Consider the following 11,846-nt stretch of genomic DNA (forward strand, 5'->3'; position numbering starts at 1 on the left):
AGAGGAGCTTACAAAGCTTTCCCCCTCCCCAACCTCGGTGCCTCTGATCACATCACTGTTATGCTAATGCCCTCTTACAGACCGCTCGTTAAAGTCACCAAACCGGTTTGTAAGCAGATACAAGTGTGGCCAGAGGGGTCTTCAGAGGCTTTACAGGACTGCTTTAACACCACAGACTGGAATATGTTTAAGCAGGCTGCCACTTACAACAACATCACTGACCTCCAGGAGTACACAGAGACTGTTGCAGCCTACATTAACAAATCCACTGAGGATGTAACAGTCACCAAAACCATCACTGTCCGCGCCAACCAAAAGCCATGGATGACAGGGGAGGTCTACAGGCTGCTGAAAGCTCGGAACGCTGCCTTCAGAGCTGGAAATGAGGCGAGCCTGAAGACAGCTAGGGCCAACCTGTCCCGTGGCATCAGAGGGGCTAAGAGACAGTACTCCAGAGGAATATCTTGTCACTTCAAAGACAGCAGAGACACACGGAGCATGTGGCGGGGCATACAGACCATCGCAGATTACAAGCCCCCTCCACAGACCTGTGACAGCACCATCTCCCTGCTGAACGAGCTAAACACCTTCTTCGCTCACTTTAAAGTGCAAAACAGCACCACAGCACAGAAGACCCCACCCCCTCCTGGTGACCAGGTGATGACTCTGTCCCCGGACAGTGTGAGGAGATCCCTCAGCAGGATCAACGCTCGCAAAGCTCCAGGTCCTGACAACATTCCTAGTCGCGTACTGCAAGACTGTGCAGTGGAACACACTGATGTCTTCACAGACATCTTCAACATCTCACTTTCCCAGGCTGTCGTCCCCACCTGTTTCAAAGCCACCACAATCATTCCAGTGCCAAAAAAGTAATCTCCCTCCTGCGTTAATGACTACCGTCCAGTTGCTCTTACTCCCATCCTCATGAAGTGCTTTGAACAGCTAGTCATGCAGCACAATAAGTCTATCCTGCCCCCCTCACTGGACCCCTTCCAGTTTGCGTATTGCGTACCCAACCGTTTGACCGATGATGCCATCTCCACTGCACTCACACATCTGGACCAAAAAGACTCATATGTCCGAATGCTGTTCATAGACTTCAGTTCAGCATTTAATACTATCATCCCACAACAGCTCTCTCAAAAACTGGTCCAGCTGGGGCTCAACACCTCACTGTGTAACTGGCTGTTGGATTTCCTCACAGGAAGACCACAAGCAGTACGGGTCGGCAGTAACACATCCAGCACCATCATTCTTAACACGGGGGCCCTTCAGGGATGTGTGCTGAGCTCCCTCCTCTTTACTCTGCTGACCCACAACTGCACACGTCACACAGCTCCAACCTCTTCATTAAGTTTGCGGATGACACGACTGTGGTGGGTCTCAATAGCAACAGGGATGAGACAACTTACAGAAGCGAGGTGAGCCGCCTGGCCACGTGGTGCGGAGACAACAATCTCTCTCTGAATGTGGAGAAGATGAAGGAGATTGTTGTTGACTTCAGGAGAGTGCACACTCAGCATGCTCCTCTGACCATCAACGGTGCGTCTGTGGAGAGAGTGAGCAGCACCAAGTTCCTGGGTGTGCACATCACTGAGGATCTCTCCTGGACGAACAACACCACTGCACTGGCCAAGAAAGCACAGCAGCATCTCTACTTCATCCGCAAACTAAGAAGAGCTAGAGCACCAGCCCCCATCATGTACACATTCTACCGAGGAACCATCGAGAGCATCCTGTCGAGCTGCATCACTGTGTGGTTTGGAGCCTGCAATGCGTCCTGCCAAAAAACTCTCCAACGCATAGTCAGTGCAGCTGAGAGGAACATTGGTGTCCCTCTCCCCACCCTCCAAGACATCTACAGCACCCATCTCACCCAAAAAGCCCTCTGCATAGCAGCTGATCCCACCCACCTAATGCAAAGCTTCTTCAGCCTGCTGCCATCAGGGAGGAGACTGTGAAGTCTCCAGGCCAGGACCAGCAGACTGAAGGACAGCTTCATCCTTCAGGCTGTCAGGAAGCTCAACTCTCTCCCTGCTCTGCCCCCACTCCTCTCTTCTGCCCCACAAACTTTCTGAACTGACACACACACTCACACACACTCACTGACCTGCACCAGTCACTTTGCGCAGCATTGGTCTGCCAACTACCTCACACTACTCATAAGACTGTTACAAGTCTGCTCTGACACTTTTACATTTTTACACACTTACAAGCTCTGTTGTACTATATTGTTTACATGGTTTGCACTCTCTACCATTTTCCCATTACTTGTATATTGTATTTTTCATTCTTATACATTATATGTTTATTTGTATTTATTCGTATTTTTTCAATTCTACCTCTGTATTTAAAGTTACTGTTTGTATTTAATGTTACTTTTTTAATCAATGTATGCACCATGGGTCTGAGAGTAACGCAATTTCAATTCTCTGTATGTCCTGTACATGTGGCAGAATTGACAATAAAGTTGACTTTGACTTTGACTCTTGGAGCCATGTGGAGTACTTTTTATGATGGATGGATGCTCTTTGTTGGACTTCAAAATCTCAACAGCCATTCACTGCCATTATAAAGCTTGGAAGAGCCAGGACATTTTTCAATATAACTCAGATTGTATTTGTCTGAAAGAAGAAAGTCATATACATTCAGGATGGCTTGAATGTGAGTAAATCATTTTTGGGTGAACTATCCCTTTAAAGGAGAAGACCGGTGTGATATTGACCTAAAGTGTAATGAATCATGATACCGAGTGTAAACTTACCTTCCATAGCTCATCTCGACGAGCAGGAAGGAAACTGCAACCTGATAAGTTGATAACCTGATAAGTTTCTTCCTGCTCGTCATTCGACTTATCGTGACTAAATTCAAGATGGCGGCGAACGGTAAATTTCCTAAAGGAACTGTCTGTATAAATCTTCTTGTAAATAAACTACTAGTGCTTTTTCAAAGTTCTCAATGTCTCATTTTAAATGTCAGGGCCCTTGGAAGTCTACCAATGAAGTGTGGAGCTACTTTGTGCCTCGTAAATTGTGTAAAACAGTGACTTATTTACATGGCTAGCCCGATGCCCGATTCACCCTCATCAACAACCTGTTGTTAGCATCGGCTAACTAATGCCATATTTCGGAGTGCAGGGGACCAGCCGAGATGAGCTATGGAAGGTAAGTTTACACTCGGTATCATGATTCATTACACTTTAGGTCAATATCACACCGGACTTCTCCTTTAAAGGATAACTATTGCCAAAATGCAACCTGGGCTGTTTTTTTTACTGTAAACAAGACAAACTTATATCTAAAAGCATAATTACGATAAACAAGCCATTTTTGAGATTGACCATGATTTTGTTTTGTGGTCAATGGCTGGTGAATGGGAGTTCTAGGGGCATAACTTTGAGCGCATCAAAATCATTACTTTTACAACACTAAGAAGACTCGACACTCCATGAAACTTTGCCCGAAGTATCGCCTGGGTCTCTACACATGAATTCGAGCATTGAGAACATTGTTTGTGTACACAGAGTTTACTAAAAAGAACGTTTTTGAACAACTCACTTTCACTGTTTGGGTTTCCGCTCGTGGCCGTCTTGCCAGTCAAGAAGTGTCGATCTCCGAATGCGAGGAGAGAAAAGATGGATAGCTCCTAAAGCATATTTCCCTATAAATGCATGGCTAATTCGTTGTTTTGTCGCAAGTGAAAAACAATATTAACCTTCTAGTTGTAAAAAGAGCCTCATATAAGCCTAATATTTCGTCCTATGGAGTCCATTCATTCGCATTCGGAGATCGACACTTCTTGACTGGCAAGACGGCTGCGAGCGGAAACCCAAACAGTGTAAGTGAGTTGTTTAAAACCTTTTTTTTAGTAAACTCTGTGTACACAAACAATGTTCTCAATGCTCAAGTTCATGTGTAGAGACCCAGGCGATACTTCGAGCAAAGTTTCATGGTGTGTCGAGTCTTCTTAGTGTTGTAAAAATATCGATTTTGATGCGTTCAAAGTTATGCCCCTAGAACTCCCATTCACCGGCCATTGACCACAAAACGAAATCTCGTTTGTCGTAATTATGCTTTTAGATATAAGTTTGTCTCATTTACAGTAAAAAAAAAAAAAAAAAAAAAAAAAAAAAACAGCCCAGGTTGCATTTTGGCAATAGTTATTCTTTAAGGAAAAGGCAGACAAACCTAATATGAATAAATTCACAAATTTACTTTTTTGGTCTAGAAATTTTAAAACCAATTGAACTTTGAATTGAATGCGTTTTTTTGTTAGTCTTTTAACCCCACAGTTTGTTTGTTTTACTTACTCCAAACCTTTGATTTTTTAAAGCTTTTTTTCAGGCTGTTGCAGGCATTTTAAGGATAAAATTTCTCTTTAAAGGGATAATTTGCACAAAAATGAATATTAAAATATGCTATTTATTATTAATAATCAAAAAAGTTACATGTTTGGAACCCAAAGAATCTGTAAGAACTTTTTAATGAATTATTTGTCAGAACTATTGACATTTATTGTCATTACTATTGTCAAGTTGATTTCATGGCCTTTAGTTGTTTAAAAAAAAAGACTCTACAGACAAGAACGTTTTCCTATTGCAAATGACAGTCCCCTCCAGATGTATGACCTGAAATGAAAAATATGAACCTAGAAAAATTGATCGGTATCACAGGGGTCTCGCTTTGGTTTGTCTCTGAAGGTGAACAGATCGTAACTTGATCACAACACCAATTGCTCAGGTCCACACTGTCGCTCTAGGGTTTGAGGAAAGATATTTTGAGAAAATGACACTGCATAAATGTCAATAGCCATTGGTTTGAATACAAAATTTACATAAAAGTCAAAATTCAATACTATGAGACATTTTGTGTGACTGTGGAGTGGACTGCTATCATTTCTAAACAAATTTGTTGTTTTTTCTTATCCTCCTTTGCACAATACATTGTTAAATTGCGTTCACAATGAATGCGAACATTCAGTGTTCACAAACCACTTCCAGCACGACCTTCCCAGCACCTGACAAGCACATCTTCAAAATGCGATTCATACGCTCTCTCGGCTGATCAACATTAATGTCAGTTCAGTTGTTAAATTAAAAAGTCAACCTTATTCTCACTCATTATTTGGATCACACTTGACAGAAGCAGATAAGAAGATGAGGTAGGTGAGCCGTGATTTGCCGCCTATTTGATACGAAAGGCATTTTCTTTGCACTTGCAGCCAGGGGTGGGAAACAATCAGTCTCAGCTTTGACATCCTTGGTAAAAGCATCGATCGGAAGGGGGCGTGAGGCGCAGGAGTGTGTAAGAACCATATCATATGTCCACCGTATCACTCCTACACCAAATCAGACCTTTCGCCATCCCATTCATTTGGAGGGGGAGTCAAAAATCAATGGCCATTACAAAGCATTGCAATTATCTGCCCCAAGGCCATTTAGATCGGCCATTATTTTTTGTTTGTTCAGCAAATTGCGAGACAGTCTGGCCGTTGTGGGCTTCGACAATCTGATAGAAGCTTACTGGAACTTCCTGGTTTTGGAGAAAGGGGACAGGATGATTTTTAGCCAATATTGCAATGAGAAATGGAGCGAATTTAAACCTCAGATCCGAGTGTTTCTATTATGAGCAAATGTCAATAATCTATCAGCCATGTTAACGTTTCATTAGGGAGAGTCTATCGGAGGTTTAGATACAGTTTACAACAAGCAACATTAACCCTATAAAGCCCACTGTATCTTATTTGATACACAAGTTTCTAAGGCTTCAAAACTATTAACATCAAGACTTTGCTGAAAAACCTATTGTACTGTATGTAATCTAATCAGTGCCTTTCACTAATATTGGCACCCTAAGTAAATATGAGCTAAGGCTGTAAAAATAAATCTTTCATTCAGAAAATTCAGAAAATTCTAACCTATAATTGAAAATGGAAAGTGAAAATATTTTTCTCTAATTCATGTTGGCCACAATTATTAGCACCGAATTAATGCAACATCCTTTCATTCAGAATCTTTCCAGATTCCCAGCTCCATGTCGGTGCTTGTTCTCCTCAGTTGACCCCACTCAATTTCTATAGAGTTCAGGTCATGGAACTGGGGCGGCCATGGCAGAAGCTTCATTTTATGCTCAGTGACACATTTTTGTGTTGATTTTGATATTTGCTTTGAATCATTGTCTGCTTTGAATCATTGTCTACTTTGGTATCTTTGACTTTTTCTTTGACTTCAGCTTCTTCGACTTCTTTGACTTTCACTTTGACTTTTGCTTTTTTAACTTTTTCTTCAAGTTTTACTTCTTTGAATTCTACTTTGGCTTCTTCGACTTTTTCTTATACTTCTACTTTGACTTTTTCTTCGAGTTCTGCCTCTTCAACGTTTTCTTCAAGTTCTGCTTCTTCGACTTTATCTTCTACTTCTGCTTCTTCAACCTTTTCTTTGACTTTTGCTTTAGCGACTTCTAATGATTTCTGCTTCTACTTTTTCTTCGATTTTGGCTTTTTCGACTTCTACCTAGACATGGGGGAATTTTTAGCCCTGTTTGCACCAAACCCATCTGTTGGGTTTGCTGCCACAAAAAAGCTATTTTTTAAAGTTAAATCTGACCACAGAAGCCAGTTCTGTTTGACGTTCCAGTCGTGTCTGACAACTTAATATGCTGGAGTTTGTTTTTGGATGTTTTTGGATTTTTTCTTGAAACCCTCTTGAACAACATGTAGGTGTTTGATTTCTTTTCTTTTCTTTTTTTAGTCTTTCTGACCCCAAGACTCAACTAATCTCTGCAATTCTCAAGCTGTGATCCCTGGAGAGTCTTTGACCTCTCTCCTCCTCCTCACCGTGCATTAGGATGATGTAGACACATGTCCTCTTCCAGGCAGATTTGTAACATCTTTAGTTGATTGGAATATCTTAATTATTGCCCTGATGGTAAAATGGGGATTTTCAATACTTTAGCTCTTTTCTTACAGCCATTTTTTTGTGAAGCTCAACAATCAAAAAATGTATTCTTTGGTTTTACACCTTGTGGGAATTTGGCTTTTGTGTTCCTCATATTTATAATCCTGTGGGAGAGGAAGTCATGGCTGGATAACTTCATGCTCTTAGTCACCCTGGTGTGCTAAAAAAGTGAATATGAATGAGAATATACTTCAGAGATATTTTACTAGGAGTGCCAATAATTGTAGCCAACATTCATATTTTTTTCAACATTCATTCATTTCATAATTTCAATGGTTTTACTTCAATGAAAGGTTTGAATTTTGTAAAGTTTTTGAATGAAAGATCAAAAGGATAAACAATGTGGATATATTTTCACAGCTGCCTTTGCTCATATTTTCCAAGGGTGCAAATATTAGTGGAGGGCCGCATGCCTTCTGTCATCTTATCGATAGTTTATACTTTTTAGCAAGCAAAAGAACATACGTGTGAAATAAAAGCTGTGTATCAAATATGATACTCAACAAGAAACACACATGCATTTCCCCCAATATTTTAAACACTAAAGTATTGTAGAAATAAACAATTCAATAAACTGTTCCATTTTCCATTTTTAATTACACATAGTCCTGTGATGTGAAATAGCTCCCTGATCATCTTCAAGAAAACCTGACAACGAGATCCAAACTGACTTGAGAAAAGCTGTAGTTATCACTTAGCTAGTGCAAGACATGATAAACATGTGGTGTTACAGCTCATTATGAAAGAACAGTTTATCTGTTGAAAGTCTACAAAAAACTGTCTGCTAGCACTAAAGGTACAAGCATCTGAAACTTTCCAATTGATTTGTTTTGGAAAGGGACTTCAGTAGCAATATCTCTAATGAATAAAAGCAGTGACCCCAAAAATCTGAATAAGAAAATAATCGTCAGCACAAAAGTCAAGCCAAAACAAACATGATGCAATAGCTGCATAAAACACAAATCTTTCTAAAATAAAACTTTGTGTGTGCATGGCTATATGCTGAAATAAATATACATCTATATGTAATTTTAAATATAATAGTCTGTACAGATTCTTTGAACTACATTATAAATATATTAGTATAGTTACCCCTTCAGTCAAATCACTTCGACGTTACATTGGGATCTCGCTTGAGAGACCGATCACCTCTGAGCCTTATTAAAAAGGCCAATTGAAAATTGGCGAGTGGACGTGCGCGCCGGCCACGCCCCCATACATACGGGTATATAAGATGGCTGCGCGCACCACTCAGTCAGACTTTTGCTTTCAGAGCCGATGTGTCGAGCCTCTAAACAGCTGATAAGAGTTCTTCAGAGTTCATGCTCCCTCCTGCTGCTGCGCTGCCAAAACTAAAAGAGTGTTTCACAGAAAGAGCATTGTTTGGCAGCCGCCAGCGTGATCCTGCGGGCGGCTGTTTTCACGGCCATATAAAGCCTTTGCATTCCCGCCTGGTGGGGCCCTCCGCGTCTCCCTTCCAGGGCATGTGAATTTTCTTCCGCCCTCATCGGCTGGGCCTTTTCTGCGCCCCCCGACACGCTGCCCCGCCCTGCATGCCATGGCAACACTGTAAGAGTGCCAGGCGCAGGCACTTAAAGGCCTGCACGAGAGTGGTCCTGACCAGGGGGTATTTGAAGAACTCCAGGGGGTATTTGAAGAACCTGCGTGGTCCAGGAACGCCACCTATGGCTGACTCTGGCCCAGATGGCAGAGGCCGACAAAGTCCGCTTTCTCGACTCTCCCATCCCCCCAGAGCGGCCTATTCGGTGACACCGTGAAGGGTTTTTGCTCAGCGGCGTCGAACGTATCGCCGGCCCCCAAAGGCCTGCGATCCTCCGCCCATCAGCATACCCCGTCGAGATGCCAGAGCAGTACGCCTCCCCGTCATTCGGGCTGGGCGTCTCCTCTGGCGCTCCAACGGTCCAGAGGCAGACGGAGGCCGTCCAACATATCCTGCCCCGCCGCGAAGTTACCATTCCGCCGCCTGGGCCCCCGCCTCCGCCTGCCCGTCGCCGAGGGCGTCCCCCCGCAGCCCCGTCCCCTGCTGAGCCACACGATCCAGGCTCGCAGCCGACGTCGAGCTGCCCGTGGGAGAGGGACGCCGCTCGCCTCTCAGGGCGAGCTTCGAAGCGTCCCTGATGCGAGCACCCCGGAGGTGGAGAGAGCTACTCTGTCGGCACTCCCGCTGGAAGCGGGACTTAGCCGGTCATTTGAAATCACAGAAAGACCCGACTTTCTCACCTCTGGGGCCCCGGCCCCGAGTTTCCTTCCTGAGCAGAACTTCCACTCCTCAGAACCAGACTCGGGACCGGATTTCGCCAGCGCGGGAACCAGGGAAGTAGGTAAGCACTGCTTAGTGCAGTTAGACACTTCTCCAGGACATTTATCCTTCTGGGTTTTGTCTCCTTCCCTGTCTTTCCCCAGGCTGCCCCACCACGGTCACATCGGTCAACGTTCCCTTGATACCACTACACTGGTTGATACGGACGGTACGGCCCGGCTCCAGGCGTCCGCCCAGACTCACAGGTACCCCTTACATTTTTCTATTCGGAAACAGGCGTGCCTCTGTTCTGCCTGCGGAGGTCGCGTTCCTACTGGCGAAGGACGCGATCCAGCCTGTCTCTCCAGCCGGGACGAGGTCGGGGTTTGATAAGAGTCCCAACTTCACGTGTCCAGTTAGAGTGGTGGGTTAATATCCGCCCTGGATGGAGCTCTGTTCCGATCCCTTCTTAGGCTGTCGGCACACATGCTCACGACGACGCACATACAAGTATGTTTCCGTCTCCAGGGCTGGGTCGCAGCCATCTGCCTGAAAGGCACCCGCTGTCGCGTCTCGATCTTTCCCCGGCGCACACCCCTTCTGCGGTCTGCCCCGGGGATCGAGCGCTCAGCGCGAGGTGCTTCCATTTGGCTAGTCCCCCTCCTTCCTGCCTTCTTTAGGCCATGGGAGCTCCCCTGTCCCCTCTTCGGCAGACAGGAATTCGCGTCTTCAACTGTCTCTTCGACTGGTGCTTTACCAGCCCACTCGTGAGTTCCGTTGTGCGAATACAGGGACCTGGTGCTTCGGCACCCCCGCCATCTGGTCCTTCAGGCCAACCGAGGGAATCCTTTTCCTCGGTCTCGGTCCACAAGACAGCCCGCCTTGATACCAAAAGCGCGCAGTCAGTGCTGTAGTCCCTGAGCTAATCAGGCACAATACAGCGGTCCTCTCAAAATCAGAGGCTCCTGGGGCACATGACAGCCTAGCCGCTTGCCGCTAAGCTGTTTCATGTGAGACCGCTGCAGCACGATTGAGTCCCATGATGGGCATGGCATCTCGGCTCTCTCCGGACTGGCGTTTTCCCGCAGTATTGCCGACAAGTCAGCCCGTGGCTTACCACGGGTTGGGTTGCCATGTACAACAGAGGCTTACAGCTCCTCCCATCTGCTCCCATGGAGTCCAACGTGGCAGATTTTGCTACTTGCCATTCATTTGAAGCAGGGAAACTCAACCGTGCAGCCGGCCGGTTCCCACGGCAGTCCACCCACCTGCAGAATGGCGACTCCACCCCGTGACGCAGCTAGTTGGAGTTATATCGGCAGGCCCAGCCACATCCGCTCGCCCTCCCGATTCCTCCCATTGCCAGAGTAACACTGGCACATAGCTGACCTCCGGGGCCCAAGTACGCTCTTCCCCAGTGAGCCTCCTTGCGCAGATTCTGTGCGAGTCCAGGGAGGACGAGGAGTAAGTCTGTAGGTTGCGCTACAAGGTTGGCCCACCCGGACTTAGGTCTTAGTAACCATCCCCTCGCGGCAGTCCCTCCCTGTAAGGGCACGGGTTGACACCGTAGATCTCTCCGGCCTTTCACAGGCCGTGATACAAACTATCACTCGGTACTGAGCTCCCTTGACAAAGGCAGGCTTACGCACGGAGATGAGGTCTATTTGCTGGCATTCCTCTCGCTGAGAGGCACAGAGATACACGATTGCAGTAGTGCTTCCTTTCCTGCAGGAGAGTTGGAGCGCAGGCTGTCCCCTCGACTCTCGGAATATATGCAGCCGCTTAGCCGCATATCACATGCAGTAGATGAAGCAAAGTAGGTAAGCACCCACTGGTCGTGAGGTCCCTCAGAGGTGCCCAGACCGCACCTCATACACTCTTGGGACCCCCCCGTCGCCCTTCAGGGCCGCGGGGCGCTCCATTTGAGCCACTGGCCTCAGTCGAGCTAGAATTCCTGTCATTTAGACAGCGCTCCTGATTGCCCTGGCTTCCATCAAGAGGGTAGGAGACCTACAAACTTTCTCTGTAGGGAAGCTTCCCCGTCGCCTTCTCAGGCCGCGGGGCGCTCCTTTGGAGCCTCGGGCCTCAGTCGAGCGAGAAAAACGCTCCTGACTGCCCTGGCTTCCATTAAACAAACTAAGGTTCCCCAAAGGTGCTCAGTGGGCCTCAGTCGAGTCCTGTCATGAAGACGGCGCTCCTGACTGCCCTGGCTCCTATTAAGAGGGTTGGAGACCTACAAGCTTTCCTTGCCAGCAAAGCGTGTCAAGAAATTCGGGCCCGGTGACTCTCACGTTACTACCTGAGACCCCGGCCCGGCTATTGTGCCCAAGGTTCCCCACCACGCTTTTCCGCAATCCGGTGGTGAACCTGCAAGCTCTGCCCTGGAGGAGGCAGACCCAGCCTTGCGATGTTGTGTCTATGTGAAAATGAAATCACTCGGCACTCCAGGCGCACCGAGCAGCTTATCTGCTTTGGGGTTCAGCAGAAAGGGAATGCTGTCCTCAAACTGAGGTGGCTCATTGGGTGGTAGATGCCATCTCCCTCTCTTATCTATATCAGGGAGAGCCATGCCCCTTAGGTGTTCATGCCCACTCCATTAAGAGTGCTGCTTCATCCTATGCGTTGGCTCAT

The sequence above is a fragment of the Garra rufa genome, chromosome 23 (assembly GCF_049309525.1).
Source record: "Garra rufa chromosome 23, GarRuf1.0, whole genome shotgun sequence".
Taxonomy (NCBI): Eukaryota; Metazoa; Chordata; class Actinopteri; order Cypriniformes; family Cyprinidae; genus Garra; species Garra rufa.